Genomic DNA, 23,780 nt, shown 5'->3' with positions numbered 1-23,780 from the left:
GATATCTTAAGAATTAATTATTCTAAAAAACATTATCTCACAAGTGTTGACTACTCCACCTACTATATCCCTAGACACATTTTTCTGAGATCACAAGTTGCTTCAGCATACCACAAAATTGGTTGACTATCGACTCAAGTCACACATTTGAAGATCTAAACTAATGCCTCTAGAACATGAAATAACATCTATCACAAGCCCACATAATTAAATTTTATTTTCTTTAGTAGAATACCACAACCACACGCACAAAAAAAAATAAAATAAAATGTATATAATATGAAAGTAAAAGTATAATAAAAATTAAACCCATCAAAATCTACACCTCTTATATATACCGCAAACCTTTTAATTCTTTCTAAACGGTTCTCTTTACAGATATAGAGAAGCTAATGTAGGACAAACACATATTGCTTTGTAATAAAAAAATCATGAATTTTAATCTTCTTGTAAAAAAAAGTAAGATAAAGCTGCATATGATAGATCTTTGCCCGAAATCTCGCATAGCGGGTGCATTGGCTTTTTTTTTTTTTTTTTTTTTTAAGTTTTTCTGTTTTTACAGCCTCCAAATGCATCCTACTATATCATCTCTCATGCTTTCTAGTGTTCCAGCACTGAGGAATTAGAGTCCTAAATAAAACTATCTTAAAAACCATTCAAATACTACTGATAGGGTTTGTTGGACAAGTGAACTATATATAGCTTTAATCCAACACTACTTGAGGTCAATAATAGCTGACACCAACAATTGATCCACACTGTTCAGTGGTATAATTAGAGCTACGCTAAGAGGAAGCAGAATTGTTGTAAAAAAAAAATTGGAACCGTCACCTTAGCGGCCCCTTAGGTCCGGCTCCACAGATATTCAAAGGGGATAAATCACGGTTAAGCTGGGCAGGAAGGATGACTGGGGGTCGAGTGGAATTTAAAGCGCAGCAAACCGAGATTTTACGCCCGTGTGCAACTGGCGACTCTCGACCCTTGAACCTCCGTTGTAAGCGTCAGGCACCCTTCCAGCTGTTCCAGCCCGTGGGATGAGGAGAGTTAGCCTATGTTTATTCCAAATGAGGAGAGTTCGCCTATGTTTATTTCAAAGCGCGGATGAGGAAAAGACGATACAAAAATGAAGATAATTTCCCTTATTTACTTGTGCAAAAATAAAGGACAGATGGATTTTGAAACCATAACTGATTGTTTTTATCTCTATTTTTCATCCTCTCAAAAATGGACTGAAGCAAGCGGACAGAAGCGAGCGAGCGAGCCATCTCAAAATCCCCTTTGCCTTCTCCTAAACTCTTTGATGGAGCACTCCGCCTGCAACATTGAGCAAGCTTCCCCATTCCAAAGTCGATCCAGTCATCGCCACCTCCTCTTGCTCCTTCAAGACAGACGTCCTTTCCCTCAGCTCCGAGTCAAAGAAGCGCGATACCTCCTTCAGGTACTAGGAGAATCATGAAAGTAACTCGTCTTTTTTTCTCAGATCCATTGCCATGGTTTGCATCTTCCTCCTCGCTCGAAGAGTCGGTGACATCGAGTTCGTGAAAAATTGGCCTCTTTTCTGATCCTCGCCAAACTTCTCAACATTCTAAACGAATTGAGATCAACAGACGCGGAACCTTTGATTCTGCAATATAGGATTCAAATCAGAGATGTCGAATTTCTCCAATTTCATCATCTTCCTCTTACTTCCCATCCTGCCAACAACTAAAATCCAACCGGTTGATCGCAACAATGGAATCTGCGAACCGCTCACCAATATCGGCCCCCCTTGAAGATGCCACCTAACAGACCTCCCAAGGCTGCTGTCCGCGGGCAAAACTGTTCCAGACAAGGAAGAACCATGGAGCTTGTCAGTCGGAGTTGCAACCGAAGATAGTGGTTCCTGCACCGTCCCGAAGGAGCTGCAGCCGAAGAGAGCGGTTCCCTTCTCTCTTTCTCTCTCTCTCTCTCTCTCTGCCTGCTCCTGCAGCCACAGCGAGGCCGAGCTTGAGGTTGAGCAAAGGTGAAATACACGGAAAAGATGAGGAAACAAGGAGGAGTATTTTGTAGCCATAGTATATTTTCACCGGCATGGAGGTTGGTGAAGAGCGAGAGGGCCTTGGCGTGCTTGCCAGCGTGTGCGATGAAAAGGAGCAGATCTGAGGCGACGTCCAAGAGCTCGAGCTCGGAGTGAAAGATCATAGGCCGTAGAATCCTTTCCCTCCCTCGTTGTCGTTCCTTTCTTTTATCTACTTTCCTTAATTCGCCTTTCTCTTCTCTTCTCTCGAGGATAATTTTCCATGGGTGATTCCTTTCCTTTCTACTTCTACGTTTCGGAGTAAGCATGGCATTTCTGAACGCAGTCACCTTGATTAACTCACTGTATTTGCATTAATTAAAATCTCTCTGTGCATTTATCGTGTGTTAATTCGGTATCTCATTTGAGGTTTAGATTGGAAACCACTTAGAGCAATGAAGACACAATCTTTTATAAAAGTTGCACATTGAAGAGTGATCGAAATGACTGCGTGCATGCATGCATGCAAAAGATTTGCTCATTTATTTCCCTTTGTTACAGAAAGAGGAGCCACTCCAACTACAAGATTTGCTCATGAAAGCTTACCTAAACAGAATTATATATAGGCACTATGTCACATTATATTATATTATATTATATTATATTATATTATATTTCTCCCCATTAGATTCATTGACCTTTTTCGATGTAATAATAGTCAATTACTAAATTCACTACATTATATTCTTATGGATTATCTTGAGATTCCGCTATTAATACTTCCCTACTTTGTATCCATCTAAAGCACTATATGAATGCACAAATACTGTTGTTTCTATGGATCATGAGAAGTATATATTTTACAATATTTTCATTTATTTTCTCTCTTCTAGGCATCTTGACAGAGAGAATGAAGAGTTTTAAGGAAGGAGGGAATGCAAAGAGAGAGCTCGTAACGATAGATTTTCTTGGAGCCTTTGAGGCAGATCATCTCGACCTCAAAATCCGTATGGGTTCAGAGCAGCAAGTAGTATGAATTATTTCTCTTGTTCTCCTCAATTGTTTTTTTTAATTGAATTTAAATATTTAAGAGTTAGTAACAAAAAAGATTGAAATCTTTTTTTTTTGGATTAGTTGTTCATGAAAAATAATAATTAATTTGCACATCTCTTTCACTGTTTTCCCATGATCCTTAATCTTTTGCAGTTAGAGAAGATTAAACTTTGGAAGCTAAAGCAAGATCCAATTCCAGTGCCTCACCATGACATTGACCTGGATCTCGATCTCAAACTAGCACCAACCTCACTCTCCTCATCGACATGTACCCGTCCAACCACCGCTATCGCACTAAAGCGATACATGAAGGAGAAGATGAGAAAGAGGTTCAATTCGTCATTGGAAGTAACTATTCGAGATTGCCCAACTTGCTTTTTTCTAGTGTTGGTCGCTAAGGTAGAACCCAAGTGTCCGAGGTGTGCGACATACATGTTAGTCCAAGACAAGCTCAACAAGAAGCGTAAGCTCGACCTCAACCTTCCAACTCAAATTGAGGGAGATGTTTATTAGCCAAGTTTTTAAATTTAGAAGCAAAAAATAGTAAATTTGTACTCGGTAGATTTAGGTTTTTTCTTTTTTCTTTTTTAAAAAAATGGAAAAGTAATAATAATAGCATTTTTTTTTAAAAAAAATGATGAATGAAATGTATATATATCTTACATTTTATATATCAAACTATGAAAAATATATAACTTAGGAGGTGAGTTTAATTAACAAATTAATTTATATGACAATGTTACATTCATTACAATGTTATTACTTACTACCTTATTCAATAAATCTTATTAAACGATTTCTACATAAATTGCACACTTCTAAAGTGTCCGAAGATTAATGCCAATGATCTTCGCAAGATGAATGAATATCCTAAAATAGATAGATAAATATACCATACATATATAGGGTTAATGTTAGTAGAAGAATCGATGTAGATTTACACCAATTTAATTGTTTTGTGGCACAAACAATGTCTTATTTTCTTTTCTTCTCAAAATATCAAATATGAAATTTGTGAATTAATTTTTTGAGGGACAGAATTTATCCTTGATGGAAGGAAGTGAAATGACATGCAAAAGAGAGGAAGTATCACCCCAATAAAATTTAACTTAAATGGTTAAGTGTCATATGAAGGGCTCCCTAAAAGTGATAAAACTTTCAAACTATAATGATAAACTTGTATGCCTCATGTGAGAACTTTATATCATATCATAATCATAATCATCATCATATCTTTGCATATATAAGTGCTGTTTTAGTTAATTTTGTTGCTTTTTTACATGCCATTTTTTTTCTTTTTTATTTCCTCCCTCCCTCAATCCACACATATGCCACACTATTTTAGAAGAAAACAATTGGTAAATGGTTAATTGAGATGAGATTTTAGAATTTCCCAAGAATTATGAGTTTTAAGGTCAAGTTTTGCCTCTGATGGAAGGGATTAATTCCGAATTATGTAAAACTAGATAGTAGACAATTTGTGAAGCATTAATTCTCCTGTTAGATAGTAGACAAAATTTGTGTTCATGCCCTTACATTTAGATTTCTTTGTAACTTGATGTGATGCGGACCCAAAGAGGAAGTAAACAACAAATTTACACTATAAAATTTTCATTTCACAGGTAGAATAACATAAACATACAAAAAAAAAAGATATCCTAACATCTTTAATCTTTCATTGTACTAATTGAGCATCTGGGATCAGTGTCATCAATATGTCCTTACAACTCTTTTCAATAACATATAATCAAAATTGAAATTCTCATGCTAAATAATTTTTTTCAATAAATTTAATACAAAGTTCAAAACTGTTATCAACCATTTTAACAGGCAAGAAATTAAATTTTTTTTTAAAAAAAAAACACAATAATGAGATAAGCAACCCAATATAGCTTAAGAAAAAATTTACCAGAGCTTTCTCTCCTTCCAAAATATCGAGTAGCCTCGACCTCAATCAGAATATTGACCAAACAAGACTAAAGTTTGCAATTTGTAGTGACCTAAAACTCCAATGATAAGAAGAACAATAAAAAATTCTTAAACTCTAAGTCAGGGCTATGATATGACGATAACTTTTCTTGATAGCATTTTGATTCAATGGCTTGATGTCTTTCTACTCGCATTTCTTTGAATAAATAGATAAATATAGAGCACTTATAGACTGATTTAAAGGGATGTGAATGATAATGTGGCTTAATTTACAACTATACAAATTAATTATGGAAAGATAATAAGAATATAAAATAAATAGGTTGTAGAAAGTAAAAGTTTACTACATATGGCAACAAAAACAATTTGATGGGAAGATATGTCCCACCAAATCTTCCTTAATCTAATTTTCGAAACCATCACCCACCTTAATTTTCTTATAGTTCATAAAATTTTAGTTAAAATGAAAGAGTTGTACCCAAAAATCTCTTATGGTAACTCAACTTCAATCAAACAAGTCTTCAATGACAATATAGAAGACTTTCGATGACACTTAAAAGAAGAAAACCTCTTTAAAGATTAATTGACTAACTTGGATTCTCAAATCATGACTCATTCATGTTATCAACAGAAGTCAAATGAGAAAACTAAAGAGCACAAACATCATGATCCAGTAATGCAAGATTGATATGCTTCCATGTCTACTTTATTTAGTGATATAATTAAGAGAATGATTGATATAGTGCTTGGTTATTTAACTTTTCAATTTATTTAAAAACAAACTCAATTTTTAAATTGGAGAATACAATAATTTATTGGGAGAAGTTCTATCATTCGTCTTCATATGTTGATTTTATTACAAGTTTATGAAATCATCCTATCATTATCACCTTCGCGTTACATAATTTCAACGACATAATTCTTGTCATGCAACAAACTCGCACCGGTCACAATGACTTGGCAACGAGACAAATTCGAATGAATTTGAAAATTTGAACTCAACAAGGCCGCCTTCTTAGAGTCAAAACTAGTGGGCTTGTGGGATGCACTTTTGGGCCCACCTTAGCAGGCTGGAGCTTCAAGATTTGTTATGGTTTTTGGGCTGTGGCAGGGCTTGCAAGTCTGGAAGCTTGCTAGGTTGTTGGTTAATGAAAGCCCCGGGCTGTGAAGGAGATGGACTACTCTCCCTTGGGGGAGGAGGGCATTGACTGTGTAGCTTCAAAAGCTAGACTAATGGGCCTTGGATGTTGATGGGCTTTAACTTCTGGATCACAACTGGGGACCCTATCCAGATTAAAGTTGGCGGTGTTGCAATTCATGGACACACTACATGGCGTTTTCGTTTACCCCTTTTGGATGAGTGGTTGAGGAGCATTTGTGAGACAAGTTGTGTGGTTGTGTGAACTTGATTGAGCTCCAGGGACGGATCTAGGAATTAGAGATGGACTAGATTGATCCCGAATTAGCTGAGTCCGTCGAAGACGCCGTAGAAAAGGTTTGAGTTTACTTCACGTGAGCATGTATCGTCTTTTCCTATATTTCACTGAATTTTAAGTTTTTATTAAATGAAAATTTTTCATTATTTATGAAATTGTCAAGTTAATTTATCAGTAATGATATTTAATTTGTTAGAAATTTGGAAACCATGATGGAAGTCCTGATTGTTGATGTCGATATTAGAGAACATGCTACAAGGTAGAAATAGTCGGTTCAGGAGAGCGATGTGAGATGGTGCTCGAGCGTCTTGCGCAAGACCTCAAACCATAGCTACTTGCCTCCAACCATGATGTAAGGTTGTGCCCGTGTGTAGTACACGGTGAATAGATAGTGGCAGTTGTGACTTAGGACGGTTAAGTCAATGACTATGCCCTCCAAGGGAGAGGGCCTAGCCACAGAGGGAGTGAACGTGGCTGTGGCTGCGAGCAATGACAGGGAAATTAGTGAATAGGGATGAGCAAGCAAGGTGGAGAAGGGAGACGATATCATTGGAGGAGGGAGGTGATATATTAGGAAACATATCCAAACTTAGTTTTCCTAATAAATTAGGAAATATTTTTAAAATTAGAAAACTTTTATATCAATTAGGAAACCATTTCCTTATATGAAACTTTCTAAAATTTTCAAATTTAACTTTACGATAATCTATAACACGCTAAACAAAGATCTACGATATATATCGAAACATATGTGGTTCTAATACCACTGTTGGGTGTTTCTATATACGTTTTTAAAATTTATTTCGAAAACAAATAGCTGAAGTATAATAAATTTCTAAATTATTATAATACACATCACACACATACATGATATATACATGCGCAAACATAGTTGTAAAACAAAATTTCATAAAGAAATTATACCTGTCATATGACATGTAGAGAAAACAATATCAACTAGCAACGTTTTGAAAAATTGCCTCTATTGATATCAATGACAAGATATCTTTAAGACGGCTTCCCTAGGCCATAAGTTTTCGTCTCTAATTTGGTACTAGATAAGGGGAGGAGACGATGGATCCGAGAGAGAATCCCGGTTCGGTTTGATGCCTGGAGGCAAATGCAACCCAAGGACACCAAACGGAGAGGGCACAACATCCCTCTTACCTAGTGTCCAATAGCACAAAAGTTGTTACCGGTGAATGGGCAGACGTCCTAAAAGGGATGAGCGATGTCAACGACAGGGGAGAGGTCGGTGGCAAGAAAAAACAACAAGTTCTTGCTTGCTAACCGATGGCACAACAGCCTATTAGCTGTTGTCCGACAACAAAGAAGACCGGCTGGAGGTTGTCCAGCAATTAGACCAATGGCAAGGACTTGCTATCTACAATAGCAAGGAGCAACGACAACCAAAGGGGCCGACAACTGCTCCAATGGGGAGGGCGGCAGAGGCAAGAGAAAGGGAGAGGAGGAGAAGAACCCTAACCAATATTAGGTTTAATTCCAATGAATTATTAATTAATCTCTTTTCCTTTTACCTATTCACAATGACTTAGAGAGCAAGTCACCTCCCAAACTCAAAACTCAATAGCAACCCAATCTGCTATCATTAAGTTTGGTTCAAAACCAAACCAACTTGATTCAAAACCAAACAACTCTTGATTTATTATTAAACCAAACCAATTTTGCTTCATAACTAAACCAAAAGAGATCTAACCTTGCCTACAAGAGGCGTGATCCGCTATTGCTTCCAGTCCAACAAATATTTTCCATATTTGCTCTCGTCTGTTCCTATCATACTTAATCTCTCTCAATCTGAGAATCTAATTCTTAAACTTATTTTATTTCTTTCGGATATACTCGTAGTATATGTGACCCAATAGGTTCTCGATTTATGTTAGCCCTCCATAATTAACCATTAATTATGGATCAATAATGAGTGACACTTAGTAGTATATCATGATTCCTAATTAACTGAAAAATCATAGTTAATCCCAAAACTATTTTGAAGCCTTCAACAACTACAATTATCAGTGTATCTATTTCTTTTACTCATCTTATACTCATTTGATTTAGGACATGATCTATGTGTCAGTTCTCACTAAGTTAACCACGCCATACCTAGCCCAAGTAGTAGTTTCTTATCCCACGGATTTAAATTACTCAAACATGTGTCTAAGAAGACCATCCTTTTGATGTGTAATACTTTGGTCAAAGACTTACCTGTAATAATCCTAACAAGAGGTCATAAGGTATACACCTTCTTATAAAAGGAGTGGTGAATCATTTGTGGGTTATTCAAATATCTTCAGGCATATTAACTTATATACAATCATCCAAGACTTGCCCTTCCTAGGAGATGATTGCCAAGATGTCAAAGTGTAAGTCTTTATGACCAAGATGACTTGAATACCTCAAATCTAAGGAAACTTGCACTCAAATTGCAATTAGATCTTCATCGACATGTAAAGAACCATATGAAGTCTCATAGTAGGTTACATTCAATGAACTAATTATCTTTAACTAGCATCCATAATGAATGGTATCTCATCAAAATGGATGTTCTAACTCTTGGATGCTTGCTTCAATCCATAAATGGATCGTTGAAGTTTGCATACTTTGATTTTTTTTTTTTTTTAAAACTGGTATAAAACTCTAAGGTTGTATCATATACATATCCTCGAATAGGTTTCCATTAAGAAAAATTATTTTTACATCCATTTGTCACATCTCATAATCATAATGAGCTGCTATGGCCAGGAGTATCCGAAATAATTTAAGCATGACTACTAGTAAAAAGGTTTCATTATAGTCAATACAATGTTTTTAACTATAGCCTTTTGCCACCAATCAAATTACTATCGATGTCAATTTTCTTTTTGAAAATTCACTTGCACCCAATAGGTGTAATATCTTCAGATGGATCCACTAAGTTTCAAACTTAATTTTCATACAAGGAATCTATTTTTAATTTCATTGCTTACAACCATGAGTCTCTTTCTGAACTATTCAGAACTTCTTCATAACTAGTAGGCTTCTCATCCTCAATGAGTAACACATCTTTTGATTTACTTATGAGAAATCTATATCTTTCAGGAATTTGACACGTCTTATTAAATCTACGAAGAGGTGATGTAACAATAGGTTCAATCGTTACCTCATCATTATGAGTAATCGGTTGTCCTTTCTGATTAGACGTCTCTTTGGTATCTATTGAAGTTTCTTGAACTTCCCCAAGTTGAACCTCACTCCCATCATTTTCCTATAAGACAAACTCTTTCTCAAGAAATATAGCATGCCTTGAAATAAACAACTTTTATTCCAAGGGATGATAGAATTGGTAACCCTTTGTTTCTTTAAGATAACCAATAAATAAACACTTATCGGACTTAGCATATATCTGGTTTGATATAGTCCTCTTCATATAAGTAGGACAACTACATATCTTAAAATAAGACAGATGAGCTTTTTACTAGTCTACATCTCATATGAAGTAGTAAAGATTTTCTTAGTCGGTACTATATTTAGCAAGTAAATAGCTATCTCAAGTGCGTAAGCCCAAAAGGATTTGGGAAGAACTGCATGATTCATCATTGACCTAACCATATCTAATAAGATCTGGTTTCACCTCTCAGATACACCATTGTGTTGTAGTGTATAAGGTGGAGTTTGTTGAAACAATATATCATTGTCTCTGAGATAATCTTGAAATTCTTAGCTTAAGCATTAGCCACCTTGATCTGATCAAAGTATTTTAATACTCTTGCCTCGTTGTCCTGTACTTTATGTTTGTATTCTATGAAATTTTCAAAATCCTCAGACATGTATCTTAAGAGATACACATAGCCAAATCGTGAGTGATCATTGATGAAGGTAATGAAATAGCTATAATCTCTTTGTGCATGAGTTGACATAGATCCACATACATCGGTCTGAACAATACATTATTCTCTTGTTCACCTTTTTCCTTAAAAGATAACTTAGTCATCTTGCCTTGTAAGCATGAAACACATATATCAAATGAATTCAAATGATTCCAGAATTCTATACTTATGTAATTCAGACATATATTTCTTGCTTATATGACCAAGATGATAATACCACGTGTAGGAGGTTAACTGATCATCTCTTTGAGCTTGTTTGTTGCTCATCTCGATATTGAATATGTCATTGGATATATCTAGCATGTAGATACCATTGCATAATGTTCTAGTCACATAAAGAACATCATTTAAAGTTATATAATAATAATTATTACTAAAAGTTAAATGATAACATTTTCTATTTAAGCAAGAAATAGAAATAATGTTCTTTATCATAGAAGGAACAAATAACAATTATCTAATTCTAAAACTAGTCTACTAGGGAGCTTCAACAAATAAGTTTATATGGCTATAGTTGCAACCTTTGCTCCATTACCAACTCATAAATTTATTTCTCCCTTGACTAGTCTTCTACTATTCCTTAGTTCATGTATGACATTACATATATGTGAGACACACTCTGCATCTAATACTCAATTGTCTGAGGAAATAGTATGGTAATCAATAATAAAGATACCTAAAGCAGATGGGGCATCGGATGTTGTCTTCTTCTTCAGGGATTCAAGATAAATCTTGTAATTTTTTCTTTAGTGTTCCGTCTTGCCATAATAGTGGCATGTGCCCTTTGGTGCCGGTTCTCCTTTCTTATCCTTTTTCTTCCCTTTAGCTTGAGTTTTTCACTTCCTCTTAGAACCTTTTTTTAAGGAATCAAATAACATCATAGCTTTCGATTCTTTCTTAACAATGGCTCCACTGTCTTAAGCATATTGATCAACTCAGGAATTGTGGTTTTAAGTTAGTTCATCTGATAATTCATCACAAACTATGAATAGCTATTAGGCAAATTATATAGAATTAAGTCAGTACTTAACTCATAATCCATTGCAATCTAAGTGATCCCAACTGCTAAATGTAGTCATTCATCTTTAGTACAAACTGCACTATAGATGAACCCTCCTATATTTTTGATCCAAAGAGGAGCTTGGAGACTTCGAACCATTTGGATTTTGCTTTCTCATCAAACAACTCATGAAGATGATAAACAATTGTATAAACATTCATATACTCATGTTATTTTTATAGTTTAGGAAACATCAAGGCTAACATGATGCAGCTTGCAAGTTTAAAATCAGTCATATGCTTCTGATAAGCCAATAATTTATCAAAAGTTGCATCATTAGCTAGACTTGCGGGAAGAGGCTCTTAAAGGACATAGACGATCTTATCAACCTTGAGAATAATTCTTAGGTTTCGAAGCCAGTCTAAGAAATTCAGCCCGGTCAATTTATTCGTGTCTAAAATTAAGCGCAAATTAATAGAAGTCATGCTTATTCTATTAACCTCAAAATACAAAATTGAGCATATAAGAGAGATGAATTAATTGTGTAATGCTGACCATTCACATACATAATAGAGATCCAACTTGCTTATTAAATTCAAGAGCTCTTGCTTTGAATTTAGAAGATGGTAGGTTTTCTCCAAGTGGCTTGATTCCACTATAGATAAGAATAACATTGGAGTGAGTCTAACAAGACATTCTTAGTTCTAGCAGTAGATATCAAATATACCAATTATATATCACATATATATAACTATCATATTATGATATCAACTTTTTGATATTTGCATAAAGGTTGGGTTGTTAACTCATTAGCATATATGTATCAAATACATATCACCCAACTTCACCTCTTTCTATATTAACCTCGAAGTGAGTCCAAAAATTAATGATTCTAGTTAAAGCCAACCCATTAATCATAAGATCGTAGCTCAATGATCTGAACATGTTTAATTTCAAGTTAGGCTTGGAATGAGTTCAACAAACCAAACATGAAATTAAACTCTAGTTCTTAATATATTAATGGAAAGTATACACTTTAATATTTTTATAAGTATTTTAATTAATCTAGGTCTCATCAATCACATGCAAAGAAGGCATACGAAAATTTATAAATTATTTACATGGTATAACATGGCATAATCATGGCATTTAACATGACATCAATCATGTCATCTAACATGACATAGATTATGACATAAGTCATATCATAGTTATCATAAATTAATTTAGGAAATAAATATGTTAAAGAATTTTGATTTCATAAATCATAATTCCTTAATTAGATTAAAAAATAATTTCAAATCTAATTCTATATCTTAGTATAAGGAATTTCCTTGGTAAATTAGGAAATAATTTTCAAGATTGAAATTTTCTAACAAATTAGGAAATATTTCTAAAATTAGATTTCATAACAAATTAGGAAACATATCTAAAATTGAAATCTTTTATATCAAATTAGGAAATCATTTCCTTATCTGAAATTTTCTAAAATTTTTCAAATTTAACTTTACAACACACTAAACAAAGATTTACAATCTATGTCAAAACATAGGTATCTCTTTTTTTTTATGAAAGAAAAATTATATATCATTGAGAAAATAGTACAGTTAGACATGTATCTAAAGATAGCCAATTGTTTCTAATGAAGTATCAGATTCGGGTGGCTATCTGATGTATGAACCCATATATATGTATGTGTACTCTCAAGGTACCAACCTCCCAAAATACATCCACTATTACAAAAACACCAAAGTACCAACTGCTCATGAAACTAGTCATCGTCCATATAAATGCAAATCCACCAGCCAAACTATCTGGGCCAAACCGCCAATCAATCTGCAATGTCCACCCAAGCAATGTGCTCATAGTCATCAAAGTAGATCAATAACCATCCACTATCCCATCCTCATCCGCAACCTGTTGTCACCATGTCAAATCCACTAAGTCTATATCAATAAGCCCTAGACCATCCATCCTTTGTGTTAGCCCGTAACAATGCAAGCCTCCATCGGTCTCAAAAGGTAAACTCTGTCTCCTCCAATACTACATAGTCAAACTTCACCGATCGTCGTACACACTTTTAGCAAGTAGTCAGCAATCAATAGATTTATCGTATCTTTACCACAAGTCATTTGCTGCTAACTAGATAGATTATTTTGGTGGATTTCACCCTCTTAGATTTTTGGCAAAGTCCAAACCATCAAAGGATTTGGTGTATCTTTACTATGAGTTGTTTGTTGTGGACAAGATAGATTATTATAGTGGATCTATTCACCATCCTCACCCATGCCCCTAGATCAATCAAAATGTGTAAAGTCTCACAAGTATGCTCTCGCCTCAAAGTATGTGATCTCCCCACAAACAAAACAAAATGGGAGAAACCTTCTCAAGCCCTATTAGTGTACAGTCTCACCATATGTACCAAATGTACATTGCTCATTTTCAAATAGATACGACCCCACCTCACAAAAAGACAAATGTGGGACCCTCTCACTAAGCCTAAAGTATGATTGCTCCGCCAGCTCCCCAGTTGATGCAACTCCCATAGATGCTCAATGTAGGTTTAGAATGTGACTGGTGTAAGTACCCCGGATTAATTTTGATGTGATCAACAAAGTCAAGTTGGATCCTATCTATTTTTAATGTCTTGTGTCTGAGTATACAAGAGCTTAGAAACACAAGAAGTCTTGTCTATTTTTAGTGTATCCAAGGGACGAGATACTATGGAAGAATACACCGATGGATGAGAAGGATGTGCACAACGTGTAGGATCATTGCATTAGTGGAGGTAAATAGCGCTTGTGGCTTTCACATTGATTTAAAAATAATTGAGTAAAATGCAATGGAATAAAGATAGAAAAGAAAAGACAACAAAGCAATTGCTAACACATTTCTTTTACTTTGTTCAGAGCCTGTGATGACTACTACTCCAAGGCCCGAACATGAGAGTGCTTTCGTTGGACAATCACTATCAGTTTGAAATAATACAAGTAAAGATTTACAACTTTTTGAAGAACTGAAATAAAATATACCGATGATCTACAAATTTGAAGAATTAAGCCTTCGGTTGTCGGAGTAGCGTTTGGGCGTCATGGAAGCATTTTCTAAGCAACGTGCAAGGGAAGAAGTCATTCAGAATGTTGTATTTTAGGTGTTGGTCGAATGCTGCCTTTATAGGCTATTTCAGGCGTCTAGATCCATTCCGGGCGCTAGGACTATGATGTAAGGCCATCCAATCACCGTGTTCTAGCGTGGCAAAGAGACGAATTTTGGCGTTCCGGGTGCTCGGACCATCTTCAGGCGCCTGAATCGCGAAGGCACCTGCCAGGTATCCCGGGCGCCCGGACCAGCTCCGAGAGGCCGGACCCCCTCTGGGTGCCCGGACCAACTTTCTCCAACCTCTTCATTTTCTGTAAAATAAATTTAGTTCAGACAATAAATAGTATATAGAATATGAATTTGACAGCCTCCGACTATCCGGTATTGATTTTGAATTTTGATGAAACTCTAGGTCGAACTGACATCTACTGTTCCCTCTTCGGGGAGTGCGTCCTCACCTACTCCTCTCAAGAGAGTTTACCTTTTGCCAGACCAGTCCTTCAGACCGTCTAGACTTTTGCTCAACATCCGAGACTTCATGTCTTCATGCTGAACGTCCTCTCCACGACATGACCAGACTTTCGCCTGGTCCGTGGTCATCATAATTTTCACCTAGAGTCCCCGACTCTAGGATTTTGGCCAAAGTACTCGACTCGCCCAGACTTCGCCCAATCCCCCGAACTAGGACTTCTTTGTCTAATCGCAGCTAGGATTTTCCATAACCTAGGATTACTTCCCCCTAGGACCTAGGGTTATCTCCTCCTAAGGTTTTCTACCTGCCTAGAATCCACTAGGATTTTTGCCTAAGAATACTTAGGACTTTCCTACAAGCTCATTCATACTTGTTAGACAACAAGTAACCTTAACTTTGAACCTTTTGTCATAATTAAAACATAAGTTCGATCGTTTGGTGCTCACTGCACCAACAATCTCCCCCTTTTTTATTATAGCAACCTAGTTCAAAATTAAGTAAAGTATAACAAAAATTAATGTAACATAAGGATTTAGAGCATAAGTAAAACAATTTGACATTTTTTATCTTCCATATGCTCCTCCTTAATAAAAAGTTATATGTTTAACTTAACTTTAACCTTCCCCCCCCCCCCCTTTGACATATATCAAAAAGATACTAAGTTTAGTACCATTGGCAGAATGTCTGTTTCAAATCATAAATAGACTTCTTTAATCTACATAGTAGGTGCTTTAAATTCTCAAACTCAAAGTTCTTCAATTGAACCATATATATAGACTCCTTAATATCACTATTGAGGAATGCAGTCTTTACATCCATTTGATATAGCTCCAAATTAAAATGATCTATAAGTGTCATAATTATCCTAAGGGAGTCTTTCATCGAGACAAGTGAGAAAGTCTTCTTGTAATCAATGTCTTCCTTTTGAGTGAATTCCTTGGCAACAAGATGAGCCTTATACTTTTCAACATTGCCCTTTGAATCCTGCTTGAGTTTAAATATCCATTTACAACCAACGAGTTTTATACCTTTAGGCAATTTGATAAGTTCTCAAACATCATTGTCTGTTATAAATTTCAACTCTTTTTGCATGTCATTAATCCGCCTTTCAGGGCTAGAGCATTGTTTGACCTCTTGAAAAGATACAGAATCACTTTCTAATCTTATGTTAAACTTATGCTCTTAAAGATAAACATAATTATGGGTAACTGTGGATCTCCTTTCCCACTTGGATCACTTTAATGACACTTACATATGATATGATTGAGGTACTTATTCATCAATATGAGGTAATATCTCAATTTGAGTAGAAGGACCCTCTAATTGAATTAGAAATGACACGGGAATATCTTGATTCACTACTCCCACTGAATGTGCATTATCAATAATGTAGGATATGATAATCATACTGCTACTGATTGCACTAATAGTAACCATAGGAGAATGGCTCATGCTTTCATCAAAAGATAGATTCCTAACATTAGTGCTCCTACCATCTTCAATGAATTTGGCGCTTCCCATTTTGAAGAAGGATCTATTAGAGAGATTATAAAATTTATATCCTCTTGACTTTTTAGAATAACCTATAAAATTGTTGCTAACAGTCCTTGAGTCCAATTTCTTTTCATTAGGTTTATAAGACCTAGCCTCAGCTTGACAACCCTAGCGTGTAACTGCCTAATGCTAGGCTTCCTACCCATCCACATCTCGAATGGGGTTTTAGTTACTGCCTTACTATGTACTCTATTAAGTAGAAAAACTACAGTCTTGAGTATTTCATCCCATAAAGATTCAAGTAAAGAAGTAAAAATATCATACTTTTACCATATCTTTTAGGGTATGATTGCATCACTTTACTACACCATTTTGACTAGAGTACCAAGCATGGTATATTGAAACACACTCCCTTACTCTGCAAGGTAATACACAAAAGGTCTTGGATTTTGTTCACCTGATCTATCATATTGACCGTAATATTCGCCTCCATAATCGGATCTAATGGCCTTAATTTTCTTACCTATTTGATTTTAACTTCGGTTTTAAAAATTTTGAACATGTTCAAAGATTGTGACTTCTCATGAATAAGGTATAGATAGTTGAGTCAAGAGTAGTCATCTATGAAAATAATAAAATATGTGTGTCCATTCCACGATGCCTTAGAGAATGGTCCATAAATTTCATATATATTAGTTCCAAAACATCACTACAATGACTAGCTCCCTTATTTTTTTTTGTTAGTGGTCTTCCCCTTAACACACTTTATGCAGACATCAAAGTTTGACATGCCAAACAAATCAAGACTTCCATGTGACATTAACTTTTCTAAACGTTGTTTGGATATATATTCCAAACGCTTATTGTTGGTGCAATATTCCCTAGGTCAAGGTTGACCTGGTTGACTGAGCTTTAATTGGTTCAAGTTCAAGTCTTGATGTTTGGGTTTCGATGTTTGATAATACATGGAGATTGCAAGTGCAATTGTTCATATGGGGAGATTGTTGGTACAATTCCCTTTTGGTCAAGGTTGACCAGTTTAGATGTGAAGGAGAGTCAACTAGGTCAAGGTTGACTGGATACTTGACTGAAAAATTCTGGTGAGTGAAGTCAGGTGAAAGTCCTAACTGGGAGGTTATGTAGAGTTGAAAATCCTGGTGAGTGAAGCCAGGTGAAAGACCTAGTAAGTGAAGTTATGCAGTATGGAAAGTCCCGGTGAGTGAAGCCGGATAATTGGAAAATCTTGGTGAGTGAAGCCAAGTGAAAGACCTAGTGAGTGAAGTTAGGCAGAAGGAAAGTCCTAGTGAGTGAAGCTAGGCAGAAGGAAAGTCCTGGTGAGTGAAGACAGACAGATGAGGAGTCCTAGTGAGTGAAGCTAGGCAGAATGGAAGTCCTAGTGAGTGAAGACAGGCAGATGAGGAGTCCTAGTGAGTGAAGCTAGGCAGAAGGGAAGTCCTGGTGAGTGAAGCCAAGCACGAAAAATCTAGGTGGATCAAAGTTGATCGGACACCTGGTGGAGATAAGTCCAAGTGGGTCAAAGGGATTGACCGGACACTTGGCATGAGGAGAAAAGTCCAAGTGGGTCAAAGGGATTGACCGGACACTTGGTGAGAGAGTCCTAACAGGACGAAGGTGATCGGATGCTAGACATGATGTACCAACAGGTCATGGTTGACCGGATGTTGGTTTAGGAAACTTTGGACTTGGTTTTGGGCAAAAACCTTGAGCTGGATCGATCAGCCGATCGATTGGCTCATGCCCAATCGATCGGGTGATCGATTGGGTGAGTCCCCGTGACAAAGGCTTCCCCAATCGATTGGGCGATCGATTGGGGAGAATCGTCGATCGCACAGAAAGCCTCCCAATCGATCGGTCGATCGATTGGGAGCCTCCAATCTATCTGCTGATCGATTGGGAGCTGCGATTTCGCGCAATAAGCCTTGGATCGTTCGGTCGATCGATCCAGGTAATTCCCATAGAACACAGAGGCGCTCTGGATCGATCGGTCAATCAATCCAAAGACTCCCCAATCGATTGGGAGTAATCCAATAGATTGAGATTCGATCGTTGGCGCAGATAAAGCCGTTGGCGAGCGTTTTTCTGCACACTTCTTCGATTCTTCTCCACGGGCGATCATAGCAGCTCTCCACAGCGATCTTTTCTTCCTCACCGCCAGTTCTTGAAGGTTCTTGGAGGCTCATCCAAGTCAAGAGGCGAGTTGCAACAAGAAGAAGAAGAAGCTAGGGTTTCATTGTAATCTTGTAAGATTCATTTATATTTTGCTTCTTTCTTTCTCATTGTTGTATTGTGAGGTTGTAAGGCTTCTCCGCCTTCGGTAGTTACCGAGAAGGAGTGTTTTCATAGTGGAGGGTGCGTGAGTGTGTGGATCCTTGGACTAGTCACCTCTTCTTGAGGTGAATACCTAGTAAATCCCTAGAGTTAGCATTGTGTATTTATTTCTTTGTATTTTCCATTGCATTTCATCACAAGAAGCAAGTCACGCCAAGTACGAGATTGCGCTGAGCTATTCACCCCCCTCCCCCCCCTCTAGCTACATTTCGATCCCAACACTTATGTCATGACATGGAAGAATTATCATCAATCATTTATGTTTCATACTTATACTATACATAATCACGTTGTTAACTGTAGGAATTAAGGTATTTAATTTATACAACTTATCAACCAATGAATCATTGTCAACCAACATTTAATTAAAGAAAATACTAAAAATTTTATTTCCAAATAAACAAGAATAACTTAATTTATCCAACCAAGAAATTGAAATTAAATTTCGTCTAAAAGATAGTACAATAAATGTGTTTTTTTTAATGAAGAAAGACCTCAATTCCTAAATAAAGCCTAAAAATAGCTATAGATTCTACTTTTACCTTCTTTCCATTCCCCGTATACATGTATCTTTTACCATCAAGTAAAAGATGACTTATGAGACAACCCTGTATAGTGACACTTATGTGAGTAGTAGCATTGGTGTTTATCCATCAAGTGTTAATGGGTATTATAGCTAAATTGACTTCTAAACTAATAAAGTTGATAAATTTACTTTATATGCTAGTTGGCGTATTTGAGACCGTCTTTCTTCATATAACATTTCTTCTTGTAGAAGAAATAAGTGGACTCCTTATCTATTTCTTGTACTCCTTATCTATTTCTTTTGCTCCTTATAGCCATAACCACCAGAATCTATAGTTTATTTACCCTTTCCTTTACTATTGATTCTCTTTCGTTTCTTGTTCGAACCTTGAGAACCAAATACTAAGTGAGCACTCTCAGATGTCTCATGCTTCAGTCTCTCCTCCTCTTATACGCATTGAGTTATAAGCGTATTCAATGTCCACTTTTCCTTTTGAGTATTATACAAAATCTTAAAAGTAGTAAATCGTACAGGCAGAGATATCAAGATAAAATGCACTAATATACTCCCAGACATTTTGAGTTTTAGTACTTTCAGACTTGTGACAATATTGGACCTGATGTTTCCTTTATCATTATACCGCATATACACCAACTTTAAAAGAAGTGTGGTATCTCAACCTTTTCGTTTGCTATGAAACAGTTTGCAAGTTAGCTCAAGAAACTCTTAGCATCCTCCCCTTTAGTTATCAAACCTTTAATTGGTATTGGAATATAAAGCCTCATGATACTTAGACTCATGCAGTTTGATCACTCTTACTTTTCAAATTCAGCCCTCTACTTTATAGTGCTAGCACTAGTCAGGAGTGTAAGAAAATCATATCTCAATACATAGTTTAAGTTCATGAAGCTCAAGACTATGATTGCATACTCTTTTCATTCAATAAATTTAAAGTTAGTTAGTATAGGGATGTTATTAATACTGACAGTTACTGATGGCATTAAAAATATAAGAGTGAAAATATTGTAAGCTCACAATTTAATTAAAGCCAAGAACAAATATAAGTAGATAATAAAACATAATATTATACAAATAAAATAAAATCTTAATGCATATGAATGAGTTCTTTATGAGATACTAAATATAACATTGTAGTTTATTTTTTGAACTAAAATATTTTGTTCTTTCGTTGTAAGCTATCGTGAGCATATATCTGGCATAAAAGTAATTTTCTTTTGGGTCAATTAATTTTAGCATAGATATACATATATTTATACAAAATGTACTAAACCTACTAAAAGTGTCTTCCTTTGGGTCAATAAAATAGTTTAATTTAGTAACACGTGTATAGATAGACCCTAAAAATCCCTATAAACTTTAATCAAATAGATAATCAATTAGCCAGCCTTAATTGCTCATTGTTCAAGCTTATCAGTTGATTGATACTTTAGGTCAATCGATTGGTAACAACCAATTAACTTAAAAGCCTATTGTATCCTATTTTATAATCATCAACTGATTGATGAAGTGTGCTAATCGATTGGTATCACCCAATCGATCCATCTAGTTGATCACATACTATTCTGTGTTTGACATTGCACTCAACAATCGATTGTTGGTTCATGGTAATCGATTGATTTTCACTAATCGATCCATCAATCGATTCAGAGCCATTTGTGCTCGATTTCTATATTGGCAATCAATTTCTGGTTTCAACAATCGATTTATTGCCTCAAGCAATCGATCAAGATAATCAATTCAAATCGATTACATATTTGACCTCAAGGTCATCAATCAATTGGTAACAATCACCAATTTGATTGGTAGCTTCAATTAATTAAAATGATAAATTCAAACGTTACTATGTCCAATCTCAAGATCATCAATCAATTGGTGGAAATCACCAATTGATTAGTGGTAGTAGTCAAACCGATAGTCAATTAAAAATGATCTCATATTCGATCCCGTCGTACTAATTGATTTCTAATTAAAGCAATAGATGATGCCTTCTGATCGAATCGGCCAATCAATTCTCATCGATTTTGTTCACTAATTTAGGCTTGGCAATTGATTGTCTGACCATGACAATTGATTGAGCCATCATAATTTGACCTAAAAAATAGATCAAAAGCAATAATTTTCCACTAAAATAAGCAGTAGTTACCATTTTTCTTCATGTTCTCTATAAAATACAAAAAAAATAGGAAAATGAAGACTATCCTGTAGGATCATAGAAGTCAAGAGAGGAGGAGGGGAGGGGGTGAATCTCGATCGTTTTAAAACCTTTTCTTTTTTTGTCTCATTTCATAAAACATAATCAGTAAATAGCAGCAAAAATAAAGTAAAGCAGATTAGGACATAGTTTGATTTTACTTAGTTTGTAGTTCAGCGACTACTACTCCAAAATCCGTGATCCTTGATCGCTTCCGATAGGTAATCAAATATAATTCTTCTCTCTGAAAATTTTCAGAGAAGAAGTTGGTCCTTACAAGTATGAATGTAAAGTAAATGCAAGTACAATATACTGAAAACAAATTAGCAAGATGAAGCGTAGATTGTCAGAGTGTCATAGTAGTTCAAGCTTGCACGTGCAGTAACAACAGAGATGAGATAGAGCACAAAGATAATTGAATAATTGAGTCAGACCTCGAGGCCTTCTTTTATAAATATCGTTTGATTAACAAAACCTTTTATCTGTCGATAGATCTCGACACCCTTCCTTGTTTGCTCTGATCTAATCTGTTTAATCTTATAAATTATGTTGTTCAATCGACTGATCATCTCTATCCGTCGACGAAACCTCTGGATTTCCTTTCCTGCGAGATCTAATCTAATCGTCTCTCATTACCATATATGATCGATCAACTGATACATTTATCCGTCAACTAATCAACCTTTACTATATTTGCTGAACTTTGATCTGATCTTTGCCACGCTAGTCGGATTAGTCAACTAAACCCAATGTTTAGTCGATTGAACCCAAGGTCAACCTGGACCTTTGTTTATCTACAAAATAAAATTAGCACAAATAGAATAATAATAGTAGTAGTCCTACAAAACAAAGTTAGATAATAATATACATGAGTAGTAAAGACAGTTAGAACTATCTTGATCTCGACTTAGAAACCACCATTAGTTTCTTCAGTTGGATCATCACCTAAGGTTTGTCCCGACTGGAACACGACCTTACCACTCCACTTTAGGAGCTTACCTCAACTTATTCATCAAACATCTGGTCCTCCGGACCTATGTAGATTTTCTCTAGTCCTGCTTAGTATTTGATCAACATAATCAACAAATATTTTTATGCAACACTGAGTTAGCACAATAGTATTACACTGACTTGGAGTTCACTCGTTTAAGACTCTAACTACCTAGGATTACCTTCCCCTAAGGTTTTCTCTTTCCTAATATCTAGTTAAGACTTCTCACTTGCCTAACTTTCAATTAGGACTTTCCCTTGCCTAATCACATTTAGTACTTCCCCTTGCCTAATCTCCTGTTAGGATTAGTCATTCGGTAGTCTTCTCACCCTTGATAGTCATCTGATTAACTTTGACCTGACTAGACTCCATTAAACATATTGTCAAATAAATATCAAAATCCTGGAAGTCAATTTCACCAACATATTCTAGGTTTTCTTTTACAAAATTTTTGATGATCAAATACTAGTAAAAACTTAATCTAACATGAAACATGAAAACTATGAAACAACGCAACTCTAATACCATTTGTTAGAAATTATAATTTTCTTCTAACCTTATAAATTCTAAGAAGAAAAAGAATTCGAAACAGAGAAAACAATCCAAACATGGATCTAGTATCTTCAAAAGCATGACCTAACAAATTAAATGCAGAAACTGCAATAACAAAAATTGAACCTGAATGCAGTGGAAGAGACATCGTCTAAGAATATCGTCCAAGAATCTAAAGCCACATGGAAGAAGAAGAGGAAGAAGAGGAGTTGGTCTTCCGATTTAGGGTGATGGTGTTGAACTTTCTACATTAATCAGGAATGAAGAGATATGTCTAATGCCCTAATCTAATGGGGACTGATCATTTATATAGAGGATCCATATCCGTTATCATCCATCAATAATAACAGATCAGAGTTTTCCACATATTTAACTCATATTCAATAATCTAAAATCCAATAAATCATAATTAGATCATTTAAATAGGTTCATATTTATATATACAAATTACAAGTATATCCATCTAAAAGCGATAAAATCCAACATAGTGTTGATTTTAAAAATTCAACATCACTTGTGGCTCGGACGATGCTTAAAAAATGAATTAATATTACAGTATGGGCTATTGAAATTAGGGGTCTCTTTTGATAAAAAGTAAAGTCTAATGGTCTTTTGAGAATTTCATAATTTTGGACGCGCCGAAAACGCATATTGTAAAAACTACCTTGTTTAATTCAAATTTATTGCTGCACTAAATCCACATAGATTTAGTAAGTATTTATGGGATGGTGTTGAGTTTTAATTCCTAATATATGGCTACTATTTTTAGATGAATGTATTCGCGTTT

Source organism: Zingiber officinale, chromosome 1A (assembly GCF_018446385.1).
Source record: "Zingiber officinale cultivar Zhangliang chromosome 1A, Zo_v1.1, whole genome shotgun sequence".
NCBI lineage: Eukaryota > Viridiplantae > Streptophyta > Magnoliopsida > Zingiberales > Zingiberaceae > Zingiber > Zingiber officinale.
This window is presented reverse-complemented; position numbering follows the sequence as displayed.